Here is a 21,027-nt window from a genome sequence, read left to right on the forward strand (position 1 = left end):
TTAATGATAAGATAGAAAGAAGAGAGACTACTCTGACCCTTTAACATTTATCTTTTCCACAGACACCATGCAACTGCCAGGTTTCATTCTGGTTCAGGTATGTGTGACAGTCAACTTAAGATTGACTTGAGTCTTGATCAGAGTAGAGACACTTTTCTAACGAACATAGGGTGGAATTCTCAGTTTTGAATTCTCCCCCTTTCCTTTCTCCCATTATGGTGGTCCACTTGACTCTCTTGCTCTCCTGGTCCCTGGAGTCTCCACCCACCTTGATATTTTCTTTATCAACCAGTGCTCTCAGTCATACTGACAGCCAGCTTCCTGGTGCCCATCCTCTCAGATTTGCCATAGCAGAACAACACACCTAACAAGATGGGGCAAGAGGAAAGCAGCCAGGCTCGCCTGCAGCCCCAGTTTATTGACTCATTAATAGCCTTGGTGTAACCTAGTCTTCCTAAAGCAATAGGGCAGTAATTAGCTTGGCCTGGCCTGTCAGCCAGCCCACAATAAAAGGCAATAAAATCGGAATAAATGGAAAGATAAAAAATAAAATCAGTTTATAAGCAGCATACCTTTAAACATTTTATTATCTTTTAAAATTAGAGGGCTTTGACTTTTAATTCCATAATGAATAGCCCACGAAGTTACTTGTCTGGACAAAAGGCATAGCAGCTTCAAGCACCAGAACAAGAGTGCCTGGGAGCACAGCAAGTTGCAAATTATAAATTCCTTTATAGACAGCAACAATGTCTCCAATCCTCTGATCTTCCTCATGAAGCTGCTTCCAGAGAGTAGTAAGTGTTCTGCTGTCCCTGAAGGAGCCTAGGACCGGCAGCCTAGGAACCTCACAGCGCAATTAGCAAGCAGTTCCTTACTTTTAGTGGAAGCAACAATGTTTATTTCTGGACTTGGTGCCCACTTCACAAACACCCCAGTATGTTTTCAGTGTATATACATGTATGTATGTGTATATATATATATATATATTTCAGTATATATGTATTTTTATAAATATATTTATATATATATACACACACAAATATATATATATAAAATGAACCAAGCACGAAGCCAAACAGAAATGTCACTTCAGTTTACATCAATGCTGGATTTCAATTTAGTTATTCAATTGTTTCCATGGTCATCCTGACTTGCAATGTTATGATGGAGAAGCCTCAGATGTTTCAAACTAGAAATGAGGAAGTGGGGATCTTACCACCACTGTCTGGTTCATCCCCAAATCTGTTTCCTCATCAGCGAAAAAAAAAGTTACCAGTGTCATTGAGAACGATGGTCTTGGTGGCATTGTCCCCACGGTCTCATCTGAGCAGGTGCTGCTACTGCGGTGTCTTGAGTGGGGCAGGAGCAGTGAGCTGTGCTGAGACCCTAAAGCCCAGAGAAAACCAAGAGAGGAAGGAGCCGAAGCTAAGGAAGTGTGGCCAGCAGGAAGTGAGCCCCTAAGGGGAGCAGCCAGAACTAGAGTGTACAAAGGAGCAAGGCGACCTCAGGCTCAGCACAGACCAGGATGCATGACGCTCTGAGTTGCTAAGTGGACACAGCGCCTGGAGACCCCAGACAGACAAGTACCAGCACACTAATTCTAGGCTGTCCTGGTTCAAAGCAGGATCTAGCCCAGAAAAAAATCTCTCTAGAAAGGATTAAGGAGTACACATATAGACTCCGACTATGCAGGCTACACTTCAAGCCTCGTTCCCAGAGGACAAAAAGTAAGGCATGAGGAGGAAGGCCGAAGCTCCTACTGCAATGCTCAGACCCACAACCATCCCAGCGATGAGAGCCAGGTGTAAGCCAGGAAGAAGAAGCAGAGCTGCTAATACCCTCCAAGCTTTGATCAAGATTGGCTCCAGATTGGAATCTATTGGTGGAAGATCCTTGATATTACAGCAGAGCCGGATTGGGGGAGTAAACTAAGGGAAATCAGAGACTACCTTGAGATTCAATGAAATTCACCAGTGAAGGTTCTCAGCACCCTGGCATTAAGTAACTGAAAGGCCCCAATGGGAAAGAAAATGTACTGAGATAACTACAATAGTTATTAACATTTGACATCTACCCTAGCCTGAGTGTTGGTGGAAAACTGCTTTCAAATCTTTGTGTTTCCTGAAAGTGAGCATTTGCATGAAAAATCAGTACTTTGAATTCCTCAGTGTGTGTCTGCTGTCATTGGACAGGGGACATGGCTCCTCTGGGCACAGGCCTGGGAACCGTCTCCTTAGATATCAAGATCACCGGCAGGGGCACCAATCTGCCAGGTTCTACATGGAGCCACCCTCCAAAGCCAGAAGAGAAGACTAGGAATTTTAACGAGCTACTGTCTTGACACTTTCAAGTGACTCCAGTGGTTTACTTCCGCTCTTGGCCAGGAGTTTCCTAACCAGCTGCTGGGTAAATGCTTAGTTAGCATTATTTTCACTCCGTCTGGGTCTGTGACTAAAAGGTTAGCAGTGTTTTGTTTTACAACATGAGGGGAATTTGGTGCCTTGGAAACAGAGTGGCTAACTCAGACCAGTGGTTTTCATCTTTTAGAAACTTAAAAAAAAAAAACAAAAAAACCGGCGTCAGGGCTCTACCCCTAGAGATTCTGACGTAATCTGTCTTGGGTAGGCAGTACGCCAGGGAATGTTTTAAAAGCTCCTCAGGTGATCCTTAGCACTTCTCAAACTCTAATGTGCAGCTGAATCCCTCAGGATCTTGCAGAATTCACAGATCCCAATCCAGGAGGTCTAGGCTGGAGCTTCAGATTCTGTATTTTTAACTAACTCCCAGGTGATGCCCAAGCTGTCTGACTATAGGCCATAGGTTGAGATGTCAGAAAATGGGGGGGAAAGTGTCAGGAAAGAGGATTCCACATTCATTTCCTCCTGGGGCTTGGGGGGCGGGGCAGTGAGTAGATGAGCCCTCCCTGACCAGGGCAGACTCCACACCCCTCCACACCCCAAGATCCATGGCTCTTTCTTCAACCATCTGCCAAGTTGAGCAGATGCTCCCAGATCTCAAAGATGACCTTCTGAGTTAGCTATGAAAATAAGCAATTATCCAAATGTCCAGTAAGGCCTCAAATCAATCAGGGCGACACTAATGGGAATCCAAGAGTCAAGCAGTGAACTTTAAAAAAAAAAAAAAAAGAATATGCCTTTGTTTCGCTTTGGCTCTGGGCCTGTGGGGAAACTCCGTAAGCAGAAGCTTAGGTAGCCCTTGCCCGTCAGATGGTGAGCAGGGGCTGAAGGAGGAAGAGGGCTCCGTGTACACACAGCGGCTCGGTAGGGCTCTCTACGCAGTCCACAAACCTCTGAAGACTTAAGTCTTTGGCCACCTTGAGACTGGACCCAGTGAGGTCCTCCTGCAGTGGGTACCACTGTCTCCTTTGCCTTCACCTTCCAGACATTCTGCTTTCCTCACCTCCCTCCCCGATCACACATGTCTAGCAAGTTGAACTGCAAACTCTCTGTGACCTCTAGATCTATGGGATCCTCAGCCTTACTTCCCAGGACATTCTTTTTTCTCCTCCCAAGCTCAGAAGCCGTCTCCTCAGCCAGGTCTCACAGCATGGATTCCCCTACCTGGAAAGTCTCCCTTTCACATTTCCAGTGACTGAAATACTCCTACTTCCCAAGGCCCCGCTTCAGTCCTATCTTTCTTGTCAATCCTTCCCACACCCACCAGGTCCCACCAGGTCCTGGACACTTCTAGGACCTTCCTTGTCATCCACGGCTTTTACATGCCCTGCTACTCCCGAGTTACTATCTTTTCACAAGAATATGGTGTATCTCCTTAAGCACATCATAAACTTCTGTCCGGCAGTACTGTGCCTATACTTCCTTGTACCTCCTGTCCCTGGTACAGTCCTTTGTAAATAGATGCTCAGTAAGATTTCTCACCTGTTTACCAGAGAGCTCACCACAGTTGATGAAACTGAGATTCCCAGAAGCAAGATTCTCAGGAGCGTCCGCTCACAGACAAGACTTCCTACCACTAACAGAAGTATCAGTTGCCTTGGTGCCTCAGATCCCTCTCTCATCCAGGGATGTTTGCCATTATGCAGCACCAAACAGTCCCTCTTCTGGATTCCCTGAAAGCCCTATGCTTTATAATCCGACAGGCCTCCTGTCCAGGCCAACCCTTGTGTTGGGATGTGCGTCCAGTTCAATAACTGAATCTCAGGCCTGTGCAATTTTTACTCCTTGTAAGGAAGTCAGACGTCTTTCAGGATCAGGCCCTCGGTCTGTTCCTCTGAAGAGAAAAACAACAGGGTGTGGTTGGGAGAAAAGTAGAGACCCAGCCAAACAAATGTCTCCTGGAAAAACCACTCATGCAGCTAGAACAAACAGGTATGACCACTCCACTAGCCCTGAGCAGAACCCTGCACCAGTGCAGGCCGCAGATGTATACCTAGCAGCACCATCCAATGCCGTCTATCCAGGAACCACCACCAAACTTTCCGATGGGGGGAAAATTTTCCCAAAAAACAAAAATGCTGGAAATTACCGTGTGATTATTGGAATGCACCATGGGAATACTTGGAAAGCAGAACCTTGCTGAGGGGTCTCAGGAGTGTCCTAGTGTTCTGGCAGCCCTTGACTAACAGCAAAAGAGAAAGGAGAGGGCCCAGTGCTCAAAGGCTCTGCTCCTTTCTCCCCCAGGACACAAGGCCAAAGATGCTGCCTTAAGATGCACGTGGGACTTGCCCTGGCCAGGTTCTCTGTTGGCCTTGGGCACTAAAGGCTGCTCTGAATCCTCCCCCGCTGCCCTCAGGCTCCTCTTTTGTTTCAGTCAGACTTCTCCCAGGACCCACTCCTCAGGCATTACAGAGAAGGAAGAGAGTTAGATTCAGTCAAGGTGGAGGGGGGAGAAGACTTTGCAATTAAATTGCTAATTAAGGAAATACCAACCTGAAGAAGCTAATTTGCACTGACCTATTTAAAATATCTAGCAGCAGATCAGGCATGCATTGAGGTACGGCCCTTTTATGCGCCAGCCAACTGGCTTTCTTTCAGAGCAGCGGCTATCAATAATTCCATGCTGAGGAGCATCTGATAGGAAATCAACCGCTGGCCCCTGGAATGCCAGCATTCCCCACTGCTCTGTTTTCCCAGTTGTCAGCTCTGTTTATAAATTGTCCATTTATAGCAAATCCAGCACCTGCTATGAACACCTCATCCTGCCAAGTGTTGGAGTGCATCTCAGAAAGAGCCACTATAGACTTTTTCAGTTCCTTTTAACCTTTTCCCAGTCCTTGAGTTTGAATATTTGCATAGGAATTCTGTACAGAAAAAAAGGCTAGATAGTCTATTAAAAGTTAGCATTTTGCTCCACTAAAAAAAAGAGAGAGCAAGAGAGCAAATCATCATTCTCTTGGGAGACACAGTGCTCTTTCTGAACAAGTCTGACATTGGGACACATTTAAAATAACCCTAAAAAATTCCACAGGGTAAAAATGCTCTGGAGAAAACTTAAGGAAGGCTTTCTTTTGAACTCTATTATGTAGCTTTTTAGCTCACTGTCTCTACAGCCACTTAGATAATGCTGCCTGCTGCTCAAACACATTATGTAAAATATATTTAAAAACACCTTCTTCAGTGCTGGAAACCCACTATGTGACCTAGATTTGGGGTTTTTTTTTTTTTTTTCCTTCTCAGTTATCCATTTGCAAAGTACTTAAAGTTAATTCTCAAAATTCCACCCCCTCCCCCCAATCCCAATATGCTTCTGTTCATTTTGTTCTATGCAAAACAAAATAAAATCAATGGCACACGTAGAATATTGGTGGAGTGTGGGTTCATGGTTTCTAGAGGGCTGTGAAGGTCAAACGAGGTGCGTGTGGATAACCTTGGGGTGGTGGGGCAACAGGCTTGATGCTTCAGTTTACAATTTGCCACAATAATCCTCCTCGAGCTAAGATGGTCACCCTTTGAAAGCCCTGAGGGAGACCCTGATTAAGACCACGTGAGCAGAGGCAGCTGGGCTGAGGGGGGCAGCATTCCTGAGCCCCAGCTCCGCCTTCATCCAAGTGGGCAGCCCCATATTTTTATGAGAGGTCTCAAGGGCTTGATGCTTCTTCTTTCTTAAAAATAAAGTTGAGGGCTTCCCTGGTGGCGCAGTGGTTGGGAGTCCACTGCCGATGAGGCCGACGCGGGAGAGTGCCCCGGTCCAGGAGGATCCCACGTGCCGCGGAGCGGCTGGGTCCGTGAGCCATGGCCACTGAGCCTGCGCGTCCGGAGCCTGTGCTCCGCAACGGGAGAGGCCACGGCGGTGAGAGGCCCGCGTACCGCAAAAAATAAAAAATAAATAAAATAAAATAAGGTTGAGTTATCTGGATATAAAAGACAACCCAGGCGAGGTTATTATTATTATTCGCGGTCCAGCAAAGTTAGGTGGTCGTGAAATCGGGAAAAACTGAAGTGATTCAAGAAATAGAATCAGAGGACATGGAATTAAATACCCGTGAAAGTGGAAATGTTGCTCTGACACAATGTGTTTTCCTTTGCACAGGTCAGGGTTGTCAGCATTCCAAAACATTCCAAAAACGTGTAGCTTTTGTTGCAATCCGTATAGATTAAGCTAATCTTAGATTACATAGGCATCAATTATTTCTTTCCAGAGTGGGATTGTGCTTAAGCAGTTACACGTTACTCCAATGCAAATCATCCTTGCTTACCTTTTGCTCATTCGATGGCCATCTGTTTTACCAACCTGGATTCTCTCACTCATCACGGAAGTCAAGCCCCTGGAGATGATCTCTGAGATGCCCCTGCTGGAGAAAGGAATGTGCAAATTACGAGACCACAAATCAGTTTGAAAACTCAATGACTCCTTCCCATAAATCTGTGTCCTTAATATTAAAAATCATTTAGAGGTGCTGAAAAGAAAGAGAACTGATCGCTAACAGAAAACAGCAGCCCTACTCTCTTCGGGGCTCGGATTAGTAGTCGAGAGGGGTAACGCAGGTCTAAATCCATATTCTGCTACCAAAAATAGAAGAGAGGAAACCTTTGAAGCCAAAGAAGGCCTAAGAATAACTGTCAGCAAAGAGCTAGAGGGACATGGGCAGGAAGCAATGCTCAAATGCCAGTTTTGTGCTGCCTTTTTTTTCTTCCCCTCCCAGTGGCTTTCACATTCGTCCTGTTAAAAAGATAGCTTTCAAAGACTTCCCTTCCTCACAGATACGGAGCCCTTCACAGCCTGCCTTTCCGCAGTGGCTCAGGGGCCTGGCACTCCACATTGCTTCCATGCAGCCCTTGGATTTGGTGCTACTTCCCCACATGGATCACTTCAATCTGTTTAAGGTTGAACAGTGAGCCCTTCATAGACCACGTTCCACAGAGAGCCCTCAGTAGGAAATGGTTGGCTGAGCAAACATTTGTTTCCTGTTTTGCTTTTGATAATTTTACACTTCAGCTCAACCTAGCTTTCCTCTTTTAAATTGTTTTTGTAGTCATAAAAATGAACGCACCAAACCAGTGAAGTTTGTTTGATCTCATGTGCTTTGAATGATGCTATTAAAAATATACTTGAATACATCTTATAAGAGGTAGTGGAATTAGAAGAGATTCCTTGGAAACAAGAGGGTGAGGGAGCTTTGGGATGGCCTTGGGATGCCTGGAGAGACACAGAGGGTAAGAGGGTTACTAGAAGGAGATCAGCTTCATGGGTGGTGATGAGGTAGCTTAAAGGCCTGAGAATGGAAAATAGGGTATGGGGGAGAATGTAGGTAAGACAGACATTAAGACAGCACAGCCTCTGCTAGCCGTACAACTTTATGCAAATTAGAAGGAGGCACCCCTTTTTCTGAGCACACACAAACATGTGAGGGCACAGGGCTAGATTTCAGCCCTCGCTCTTCCCTTTGGCCAGGTGCCCTTCTGCAAGGCAGAGCCTGCACATATAACATGTGGGGCTCGGGAAGAATGTGTGCAAGAGATTGAAAGGCCCAAATGGGGAAATTTAGAATTGGCAAAAAAAAAAAAAAAAAGGGTCACGACGAATGCTTCTGGTAGCGTACAGGAAATCCTGTTTTGAATCATAGATCTGTGCTGGCATGTATGGGTGGGAGGATGGTTGGCAAAATGGATTTCTCCACACCAGCTGTATCAAAACGTCTCCGTGGAATGTTTGATCCTTTGTCATGTTTCATATGATACATGTATTGTTCATTTCACAAGAACTTTGTGTTCCTTACATCTAATGAATAACGTCCAGGATTAATACAATTTAATTTGTCAGGATCATAACCCATGCCTTGGCACAAATTATTGTGACTAGTTATAATGTGAGCAATCCTCAGCCAAGACCTGAGAACATTTAGACTTCACAGGATGAACAGTTGCGGACACTTAACTGCCTTTATCTCAAAACTCTTGAATGTCTTATCGAAACAACTGGTTAAACTTCAGCCAGACAAAAAAATGTAACAACCTCCACTCCTCAGACAGATTGTTCTTCCAAGGTCATGGCCCCAATTTGTAATATAATCCTTTATCAATCTGTCTGGGTTAGGTCCATGAATTGCATCATGGTTAGCACAACTGAAGTGGGCAAAAATCAAAATCTCATAGAAAATAGAGAAACAAGAAAAAAAACAGAACATGACATTTCATACCGATAACATAATCAATATGTAGTAAATGCACTACTCTTGCTCAGGACCTGGGCATTCAGTGACTACTAGGGAACCATTAACGTTTATGTGACAATTTACAGATTTTACAGTTCCTCAGCAACGGTTCCATGCACCATATTGTCAAATCATCAGAACAGTCCTTTGAGGTAAGTATGGTTTTGTCATCACCTTTCGATAGATGAGAAAATTGAGGATTCAGACAAGCTGAGAGACTTGCCCAAGACTGTCCAAATAGTAAATGACAGAACCAGGCTTCAATCCCAGGCCTTCTGGCTCAAATCAAACGAGCAATCTTGCTAATATACCGATTCGCTAGTTCAAACGGAAGCATCTCCTAATGGCTTTCTGCATCACAGACAGGGTCTACCTATTTCTGGGATGAAAAATAGCCTGATATGCGATGGGATTAGCAATTATACATTCTGGCAACTTCAATGACTTAGCTTTTGAACATCTATTTTACTTTCTAAAGATTTTGGTCTGATTTTTATATGTAAAACAATATTCTCTGTTGCAATTGACCCAGGCATGTAGCAATCAAAAGATTCAATAAAGGGCTTCCCTGGTGGCGAAGTGGTTAGGAATCTGCCTGCCAGTGCAGGGGACACGGGTTCGAGCCCTGGTCTGGGAAGATCCCACATGCCGCGGAGCAACTAGGCCCGTGAGCCACAACTACTGAGCCTGCGCATCTGGAGCCTGTGCTCCGCAACAAGGGAGGCCACGACAATGAGAGTCCCACGCACCGCGATGAAGAGTGGCCCTTGCTCACTGCACCTGGAGAAAGCCCGCGCACAGAAACGAAGACCCAACACAGACAAAAATAAATAAATAAATTTAAAAAAGAAATTCAATAAAATCTATGGAACTATAAAAGCCAATAGCAATATTATTAAAAATCATAATTTAAATAGGATAGGTCTTTTGGGTTTTTTAAATTTTTAAAAATTTGTTATTTTTAGCAAATAAAAATTGTATATATTTAAGGTATACAAAGTAATGTTTTTATATATGTTTACGCTGTGAAATGATTACGCGATCAAACTAATTAACATATCCATCGCCTCCCATAGTTACGTTTTCTTGGTGTGTGTGTGCTGAGGACACTTGAGATCTCTTGAAAATTGCTAACTATAGTCACTGTGCTATACATTCATCTTATAACTGTAAGTTTATACCCTTTGATCAGTATCTCCTTTTTCCCCTACTCCCCAGCCTCTGGTAACTACCATTTTACTCTCCACAAAAAGCAGGTTTTGTCAGGTTTTGTTTTTATTGTCTTTGGCTGGTTTGGAATGTTGGGGAGTGTGATGTTTATTTTAACATGAAAGCATTTAATGAAGTTTAAAGTAGGTCTTGCAAAATCGGCTGAGGCCGATTCTCAATGTTGGTGTATAGTCGACCAGTTCTCACTGTTTGATGACCAGCCATCCAGGTGAGAGGACAGTCTGGTGTGCTGCCTCGGCATCCAGGTCAGTAATGCCACATCAGAGGCTAAGAATAAGGTCCTTTATGCAGTCCCTCTGCCAAACACATTTTTGGAGAAGTAAGAGGTTAACTGATTTCAGTTAACAACTGCCTCTGAGTTATCTGCTTCTATAATAACCACTCTATCTTAATTCAGATTCCTGATTAAAAAACTATTTTTCAAAATTGAGGATACCTTTGTATTTACCATTTCAGGAGTCTGAAACCAATTTGATTGGATTTACAATATCATTATCTCAAGTTGTCTAACAAGTGACAAAATACTTTGGGAAGTTGTAAGGCCAAGGCTGGCAGCAATCCATTGGAAGGCCTGCTTTCTAGAAGATTCAGGCATGTAATCAAATGATGACAACAGATGGTCAAACTCATCCAACATTACATCTTTACAATAAAAAACAGCAGCCCTTAGAATAAATCTAGTAGAAATGACACATAATCTAATCAAGTAACTAGTGATAGTTCCAATAAGTAGTCCCTTACTGTTTACATCCACTTCAGTTCTGCATGTCCAGGTTACATTGTTAAGTTATCACTTCCCAACCTGCTCTATGATACCAATTCCACTTCTAGCTTTCTAACCTAGAAAAATTCTTGTTTGCGTGAGATGTGTGCAAAAATGTTTGTGGCAGTGCTGTTTGTTATTTTTTTTAGCTTTTTTAAAGGTTTTAAACACCCTAACTGGCCCTCATGGAAGAAATGGATTTGAATGTTTTGACTCAATGTGAATACAGCAGAATGATAAACAATGAATACAATGAATAAACTGACGCACGCATTTCAGGATGGATAAATCTCAAAATATTGTTGAATGAAGAAAAGCAAACTGAAAAACGCTGTGTTTAGTGTGCTACTTGTCATAATTCATTCGGGCTGTTAACAACAAAATACCACAGGCTGGGTGGCTTATAAACAGCCAAAATGTATTTCTCACAGTTCTAGAGGCTGGAAAGTCCAAGACCATGGTGTCCGCATGATCAGGTTCTGGTAAAGACGCTCTTCCGGGTTGCAGATTGCCAACTTCTCACTGTGATCTCACATGGAAGGGGCAAGGGACCTCTCTGGAGCCTCTTTAATCCCATTTGTGAGGGCTCTGCCCTCAGGACCGAATCACTTCCTAAAGGCTCCACTTGCTAATACCATCATCCCGGAGGGTTAAGATTTCCACCTATGGATTTAAGGGAGGTGGCACACAAATACTCAGGCCATAGCACTAGTATCTAAGTAAAAAACTTAAAACGTACAAAATAAGTTATAAATGGGTACATACAAACATGTATCCTTCTGGGGAAGGATAGAAGAGATGAAGAGAGCTTTGCTCTCCCTGTAATTCTTTTCATCTTTAGCTAGATTTAAAACTTTTTTCACAGTAATCAAAACATTATGCTAGGGGCTTCCCTGGTTGCGCAGTGGTTAAGAATCCGCCTGCCAATACAGGGGACATGGGTTCGAGCCCTGGTCTGGGAAGATCCCACATGCCACGGAGCAACTAAACCCATGCACCACAACTACTGAGCCTGTGCTCTAGACCCTGTGAGCCACAACTACTGAGCCCACGTGCCACAGCTACTGAAGTCTGTGCACCTAGAGCCCATGTTCTGCAACAAGAGAAGCCACTGCAACGAGGAGCCCGCACACCACAAAGAAGAGTAGCCCCCGCTCTCCGCAACTAGGGGAAAACCCGTGCCCAGCAACGAAGACCCAACGCAGGCAAAAAAATAAATTAAATAAAAATTAAACAAAAAGGGGGGGGGGAAGGAACATTAATTCATTCATGTGTTTAGGGAAAGGGGCTAAAAATGTTAAAAAAAGAAAAAAAAACAGTATGCTACTGGCATAAAGACTGGCATATAGACCAGTAGAATAGAATACGGAGCCCAGCAATAAACACCCCTGTGTATTTGGTCAAATAATTTTTGACAAGGGTGCCAAAACCATTCAATGAGGGAAAAGATAGTCTTTCCATCAAAATAAAAGGGAAAACTGGATATCCATGTGCAAAAGAATGATGTTGGACTCACACTTTGCACTATATGTAAAACTAACTATATAAAATTAACCCCAAATGGATTTAAGACCTAAACATAAAAGTGAAAACTATAAAACTCTCAGAAGAAAGGATGGGGGAAAAGCTTCATGGCATCGACTTTGGCAATGACTCCTTGAATATGACACCAAAAGCATGGGCAACAAAAGAAAACATAAATTAGACTTCATCAAAATTTAAAACTTTGTGTTATCAACAGAATGAAAAGGCAGCCCACAGAATGGGAGAAAATATTTGAAACTCATATACCTGATAAGAGATTAATATCCAGAATATATAAAGAACTCTTATAAGTCAACAACAAATACAATTTTAAAATGGGCAAAAACTTAAATAGATAGTTCTCCAAAGAAGATATACTAATGGGCAATGAGCGCATAAAATGATGTTCAACATCACTAATCATTAGGGAAATGCAAATCAAAAAAAAGAGATCCCACTTCAAATCCATCAGGATGTTTATTTTTAAAAACAAAACAAAACAATAAGTGTTGGGGAAGATGTAGAGAAATTGGAACCCTGATGCATTGCTGGTAGGAATGTAAAATGTTGTAGCCATGGTGAAAGACCACATGTTGGTTCCTCAAAAAACTAAACATAGAATTATCACATGATCCAGCAATTCCACTTCTAAGTATATATTCCCCCCCCCAAAAAAAAGGTGAAAGCAAGGATTGGACAGTTGTTTGTACACCAACATTCATAACAGTGTTATTCACAATAGCCAAGAGGTGGCAACAACCCAAACGTCAATTGACAGATACCTGGGTAAACAAAATGTGATACATACACGGAATGGAATATTATTCGGCCTTAAAACGGAATGAAATTCCGATGCATGCTACAACATGGATAACGCTTGAAAACATTATGCTAAGTGAAATAAGCCAGTCACCAAAGGACAAATACTGTATGATCCCAATTATATGTTACCTAGAAAAGCCATATCATAAAGTAGAATAGTGGTTACCAAAGGCTGGGAGAGTTATTGTTTAATGGGTACAGAATTTCAGTTTGGGATGATGAAAAAATTCTGGAGATGGAAAGTGATGTTACACAATGGTGGCAATGTACTTAATGTCACTAACTGTACATTCAGAACGGTTAAAATTGTCATTTTTGTGTTATGTGTATTTTATCACAATAATTTTTTCTAGTGGGAGAAAGATGAATCAAATATGGCAATGTGCTAAAATTAAAATCTTAGTAGTAGGTTTACAGATCATCTATTACATTAGTTTCTGTACTTTTCTGTGCATTTGAACTGTCTCGGCTTAATTTTGGTTAATTTGTTATAAGTTTCAAAAGAACGGGGTTCTCTTAAAATTATTCTGACCCTCACTGTCAGGTAGAATGATGAGAATAAGGAATAAGGTACTAAAGGCTGAAGGCCAGCTCTTTAATTATTTGATTAGTTTCCTGTGATCTGAAACAGTGCTTCTCAAATTTAGTGTGCATACAAATTACCTACAGATCTTATTAAAATGCAAATTATGATTCAGTTGGTCTGGGGTGAGTCTCCAGTTCTAAAAAGCTCCCAGGTGATGCCAATGCTGCTGCTCCACAGATACTTTGAGTAGCAAGGATCAAAAGAATGATAGCATTCTACATATATTCTCTTTCATTCGAGAGTTTTCTTAATTATGTTCTTCTAGATAAAGGGCTGAAGCCAGCCTTGATTATTCTTAACCGAAAAATTCATCATCTTACAATTTGTTTGATAGACTACTGTAAAGCAAAATTAAACAAACCCAAATCATTACTGAAAATATTTCACAAAGACTACAACTACTTTAAAAATCCTAAACTGGAAACTGACTCAGCTGCCAAAGTCCATAATAAATGCATAGTTTAGGATATACTAATCCCTCTTCCCCAAACAAGTTGTGAAATAGGAATTGCTGTAGCACAAATTTCCACTGATGGCAAGTTACTTCACTTAATTATATAGCCCTTAAAAGATCTCTTTATTTTGTAAATCTCAGGATAATCCTATGTTGGGAGCTAATAATTTCACCTACCATAAGATGATGGATTAATTGCCTAAAATTGGAAAAAAGAAAAGAAAAGAAAAAAAAAAACCAGGAAAAAATTTCTTGCCAGAATGGTTTAGGATCTGTTCTGCCTGGTGGGTCGCAAGGCTCCAATCTAGTTAACTGAATTGAAGCTTCAGGAGATGTAATACTCCCAGAATGGGCACAAATGTGACCCACCCCACTGCCAAAAAGACAGAGATCCTCTATATCCTCCAGTTAACCACCAGCCCAATGAGCTCCTCTTCAGAATCAAATGGTAATGTTCTCTGCATGAGTGTAGTTGACTGTGAGTAAACTACTCCCAGGCAGAATTACACCACTACGGAGCTTGATTTTTTCAAATCCAGGAAAGTTTTAAATAACGTAAGGCTACGTGTAGCATTCACTAATTTTTCATCAGCCTATGATTTTGGAGGCATGAATTGTCTTTAGTCCAAACTGAAAATTTTGACAAATACCCTAGGTCAATTGTTCTTTGGAGCCTGTCCCCTGCTCTTGCAAACAGGATAATTATAATAACACATACATAGAGCTTTTATGGCACCCTAACTCTGTGCCAAGCCCCATTCTGCATGTTTCACGTGGGGCCTCTCATTAAATCCTTACAACAACCCTATGAGACAGGTGTTACTATCATCAGCTCACAGTTAAGAAAACAGACTCAAATCACTGTTGTACACCTAAAACTTATATAATATTGTACCTCAGCTATACCTCAATAAAAAAACACACAGACTCAGAAAATAAAATATGTCCAAAGCCACAAAGTAAGCAGCACTTTCTGACTCCAGAATCCTGTTCACCATGATGTTCGATTGCCAGTTTTAACTGTAATTGCTAATTCCAATCATAAATGGTGTCAAACAGGGCTGCTCCAAAGTACTTGAGGAAACTACAGTAAGTTGGAAGCATGCCCCTTTCTTACGGCAATCATTCTCCTCCTGTCTTTATTCATGCTCATTTGGAGCAGTCATTAGAAACATATGGGCCTGCTACTAATTGCTGTTAAGAAAAAAAAATTTGATATTTGGCAAAGAGTCTGCAATATTTAAGCGAAAGTTCACTAATGCCTCTATTGAATTACTCAGTTCAGTTTAGCCACCCTGGAGGGCTAAAATTTAGGGGTGTGCTGAAGTTTCTTTTTGAAGAATAGCTGGCTGTGGTGCAGGCCTGAAAATAAAAAGCTGGGGCTTGGATAGTATCAGCACATTTTCGTTTCTAAGGCAATTGAATTCCCTTCCAAATGACTTACTTCTCTCCACAAAAACTAGGTTCTTCCTTCCTAGGCTTGGTACTTCATTGGCAAGTAGAAGGGCTCTATATACATACAAAATATTAATAGCTCAAAAGGAGGTCACACTGAATCAAGAATCATCTATCCACTTGCTGTGCAAATGTCAGAGAGCTCATACTCTGCGTGGGTCAAAGGAGGGAAGGGCTAAAAAATATTGATAGTATCAAGTCAGAAAACAGAAAGCCAAATGTATTTCAACCCCATTTGCAGTCTTAAATTACAGCTTTTACTGCTGGAGTCACTATTTCAAAAAGACAGTCCTCAATAAAATGTAATTCAGAGGCAATTTGCTTACCAGAGGCCAATGGCTTATTCTTCTGGATTCATATTTCTCAGGATCTAAAGGCACTAAAGATTTCTTTTTCTTTTCTTTTTTTTTTTTTGCGGTATGTGGGCCTCTCACTGTTGTGGCCTCTCCCGTTGCGGAGCACAGGCTCCGGATGCGCAGGCTCAGCGGCCATGGCTCACGGGCCCAGCCACTCCACGGCATGTGGGATCCTCCCGGACCGGGGCACGAACCCGCGTCCCCTGCATCGGCAGGCGGACTCTCAACCACTGCGCCACCAGGGAAGCCCAAGATTTATTTTTCTTAAGATGGGGAACCGAGAGTCTTCCTAACAGTACAGAAAAGTGAATGACAATTCTTTTAAAATTAGTAATGACAAATAAAACACTACCAAAAAATCAAACAGAAGAAAAGCAATTACATCATTAATCAATGCGATTATTTATAAGAGCCTGAAGTATACTTCCCTTAACTTCCTCTATCTTCACAAATATAGAGAGAAAATGGCAAAGATAAAGGTTGCATCCCGAGTAGGGTCAGAACCACAGGATGGCCATTAAGTATTGAACAGAAGTACATTTTTAAATGTATTTATTTATTTACAGTTGAGTCCGCTTGATTACTTCTTTTACGTTAGGCTAAAGGCACCGGTTCATTTAATGAAAAGCTGAGTCAGAAATCCTCTAAGGCCACTCGTCACGGACGCATGTGCAGAGATTGATGGAAATGTTGGGTTAATGCACAGTCTCATTGTAATTTTGCACAGAGCACTGGACAATGGTTTACTGATGAGGGACAACACAGGAAACACAGGTATTGTAATACAAAGATCATTATTATACTTGCCATATTTCCAGACTTCACAATTACCTTGTAGAATTCAACCAATTATTCTAATAGACTAGGGCTTGTCAAGTATTTTGGTTTTGAGATCTTTTCACACTCTTAAATTATTGAAGACTATGGAAGACCCAAAAGAGCTTACTTTTATGCAAGTTATTTCTATCGATGTTTACTGTGTTAAAAATTAAAACAGAAAATTTAAAAATTTTACTCATTAAAAAATAAACCCATTACATGTTAATATAAATAACATTACAATAAAAGGTAACTATATTTTCAAAACCAAAAAAAAAATCAGTGAGAAGAGTGGCACTGTTTTACATTTTTGTCAGTCTTTTTAATGTCTGGCTTAATAGAATACAGCTGAGTCCAGAACAGAACTGTTCTGACATATTTTGAAGTAATGAAAAAGCTCCACCCTCATGCATGTATACAGTTGGAAAAGAGGAGCATTTTAATAACTTTTGCCAATAACTGTGGATATTCCTTTTTGATATTATACCAAAACTCAATAAATAGTTTTCTGAAGATTAGTTGCAATGTGGAATTTAAAACTGTGTCAATAAACTTTTCATATTGTTACATTAAATTCATTGATCTCATGCACTTTCACGCATCTTTTACCCATGTTATAATGTAACACTACACATTGTCGTTTAGGAAGTGTTAGTTCACTGAAGTTATGGAAGTCTTCCAAATTGTTAGTACATTTCTTTATGCAATAACAAAAATTTACACTTAATAAATAGTAAAAATGCTAGCATATAATATTAATAAACACTGATCTCATAAAATCATTAGATATTGGGAAGCTATCAAGCTCACAGTGATGGACACGGTATTAGAATTTTAATTTTTGCTTGAAATTTCAGATTTTGACATTAGCAAAATACCACCAGTCGTTTTCTTAAAAGTGGCATTTTCCCTTTGTTTACTTTGGAAAAAAATGTCAGCCAAATACCCAAATTTGAATATCCATGGTTTGTCCGTCAGTCATTCCTTCAAGGAAAAATGGTGTTCCAAAAATAAAGTTCTAATTCAAAAAATTGCAAAAGTTCTTTTTTCCAAGACAATGTACTTTCATTGATGACAGAAGTGCTTCGTGAATCAGACTTCCCATATCATCACACAGAATATTAAAAAATCGTACCAACTACATGGTGGTGAAGAATAAATACAACTAGTACAATTTAGTGCCACTGCCTTGATTTGTATTAAGGCACTAGCGCTTTTACGCACCATTGCTTTTGTGTCATCATTGCAAATGTCAATGCAGTTGAAAAGGTAAGTTCTTAATACATTATAAGCATTGCTCTGACCTTGCAGACTCCGCGCAGAGTTCTCAGGGACCCCCCCAGGGGTTCCAGGGTCACACTTTGAGAACCACCGGAGTGGACTACAGCCTACATAAAAACCTGTCTTACTTAAATATGTGTTCTTTAGAGATAATGGCTCTGCAATTCTATAGCATGTGGTTACTGAGCAGGTGGCCCACCAGGAGGAAGACTCTTGACAAATATTTTGTGTTGCAGTGCCACTTTCATTTGAAAAATTGTCCCTCTCCTTATATGTCATTGTATAACAGACAGATGATAGTAACCATGCGTGTTCGGGAGAGGGGAATTACAGCAGGGGGTCAGGGAGATGAAATTGGAAGGACCCAGGAATCTCAACGACAGACCTGACCTAGCTGATTCGGAGCCAGTGCCCAATCCCCACATCCAGCAGGGAGTGGAAATGCCAGGAGCCACTGGGAGGGAAGAGAGGCCCGGCATCTGGCATTCCAGAGAGCCTCAGGCAAGAGAGAGCTTGCACAGAGATGGCTGGATCTGTGAGTTGGGCATTTCCAAAGAGGACATTGTTATGCCAGAGGCCCCTGGGGGCCCCTTCCCTGTCCTTGTGGCTTAGTTGGCAGGACTTCTTTGCTCAGCATCCTTCTAGATCCCTTTCAACACACACCTCCATGCCCCAGTCTCATATTTACAAAGAAGTTCCGAGAGAGGAACTAAGTAGTTCCTCTCCTCCCCACACCCCAAAATTAGGCTCTCATTACGTGAACAAACATCTCAAGGTTTGGATCCAAGAATTCATGTTTATAGTGTAACCTTGCACTTTTTATTTTTGGTGTGAATCCCTTCCTTTGTAATGTATTTTTAAAACTCTTGTTATTATTCAGAAGTGACATCTCTCTCTCCATGGATTCTGACGAGATTTTTGTTGTTTGGGTAACAAGAAGGAACAGCTGAGGTAAGGGGTATATACAATGTCTTTTGTGTACAGAAAATACTTAAGAGGCACTGTGAAAAGTTCTCCCACATATGCTACATAATTCTATCTGTAAGCAATTCTTCTGATTCTTGTAACATCTGTAAGTAATTTATTTTTTAATTTTTATTTTTTTGATAAATTTATTTATTTATTTTTGGCTGTGTTGCGTCTTCATTGCTGCACGCAGGCTTTCTCTAGTTGCGGCGAGCAGGGGTTACCAGGCTTCTCATTGCAGTGGCTTCTCTTTGTTGCGGAGCACAGGCTCTAGGCACACGGGCTCAGTAGTTGTGGCTCGCGGGCTGTAGAGCGCAGGCTCAGTAGTTGTGGCACACAGGTTTTGTTGCTCCGCGGCATGTGGGATCTTCCCACACCAGGGCTCAAACCCATGTCCCCCTGCATTGGCAGGCAGATTCTTTTTTTTTTTTTTTTTTTGCCATACGCGGGCCTCTCACTGTTGTGGCCTCTCCTGTTGCAGGGCACAGGCTCCGGATGTGCAGGCTCAGCGGCCATGGCTCACGGGCCCAGCCACTCCGCGGCATGTGGGATCTTCCCAGACCGGGGCACGAACCCGTGTGCCCTGCATCGGCAGGCGGACTCTCAACCACTGCGCCACCAGGGAAGCCCAGCAGGCAGATTCTTAACCACTGCGCCACCAGGGAAGTCCCTGTAATTTATACTTTATAAATGGAGAAATTGAGGCACCCAGGGCTTAGGTGACTTGGTTAAATCAGCAGATAAATATTCGATGTGAATACTCTCAGCCCAGTGTGTTTTCTTCCAGGTCAGTGGTTATACCCCCCAAAAAAAAATTCACTCCAGTTTTTATCCATATTGTTGATACTATCTGAAATATTAATTAGGAGACTAATAATGACAGTGAACACTGAGTATCTGTCATCAACAAGAAAGGAGGTAAAAGTTTACTAGTGAAGTTTTTCCATGGTGGCTTTTTTAGTTACAAAAGTATGTCCTAAACATACACTTTAAAAAATATATTGAGTATTAATTCACTAGCCCATTCTACCTTACCCAGCAGTCTGCAGATACTACCTTGAATTAACGCTGGGAAGCAGAACTCTTACCTTCTTTCAATTTGATTGTTGGGTTTATATTTGTACTAGAGCAAGCGCTCTATAACTTAATACTTAGTTTTAAAACATGCTACTTTGAATTGACCTGTGAACCCAGTTGCCTTGTTTCCCCTATCTTTTTTCTGTAAGAAGAACTTCTGTTGGATTTTGATTTGTAGTACTAAACATACTATGACAGGACCAAGCCCAAGCCCCAGTGTTCTAAGGTGTCATTCAGTTAAAGGTAGAAATGACATTAGGCTTCCTGCAGTGTAGATAACATTCATACAGGATGAAACATTTTATTGGAACAGTGATGGTTTCTACTGCTGTGCATTTCTTCCTTTGTCATTGGACCTCCATCTATCACCCAGGCATTTAGCTCATTATGGATACCTGAATTATCAATAGTAACTAATTAGCCCTTGATTAGGGCATTGTGATGATGAGGCCGCAATTGCAGCTGTGTGTCTGTTGAGTGGTTTCTCTCCATTTGCCCCAGCCTGCCATCTTGCATCCTACCTTTCACAGGTTCACAACGGGCTAGTCAGCAAGCAATCAGTTGACTCAATAAAAATATAAAATAAAAAACGCTGCTGTCAAACAACTTCCAAAATGCTTAATTTATTGATAGGGAATCAAAAGCATGCCCTCCAAAGAGTATATAATTCTTATTATGTCTTGAATTTGTACAGGGCATTTCTAACAGAAAAATCAAAGCACTGCTGAAGGTATCTTAAATTATCTTAATATTTATCCAGTGCCTATGGTGTTCATGACATTATTCTAGCCACTGTGGGAGATATAAGACCTGGTCCCTGCCTTATTGAAGCCTAAAATAGATGCAGGAAGATAATAATTATAACTTGTATGCCAAGCCTTATCTTGAAGATACTGTTCTAAGTGCTGTATGTACATTATTGTATTTTCTTCCCAACTATTTGAGTAGGTATTATTATCCCCATTTTACCAACAAAGAAACAGAGGTTCAGGAAGAATAAACGATTTACCAAGAAAATTAAGTGCTTGGGCTATGACTCAAACTCGTGCCTTTTTGACTCCA

The sequence above is a fragment of the Delphinapterus leucas genome, chromosome 3, assembly GCF_059928025.1.
Source record: "Delphinapterus leucas isolate spDelLeu-1000000601 "Yukka" chromosome 3, BTC_Dleu_Yukka2, whole genome shotgun sequence".
NCBI lineage: Eukaryota > Metazoa > Chordata > Mammalia > Artiodactyla > Monodontidae > Delphinapterus > Delphinapterus leucas.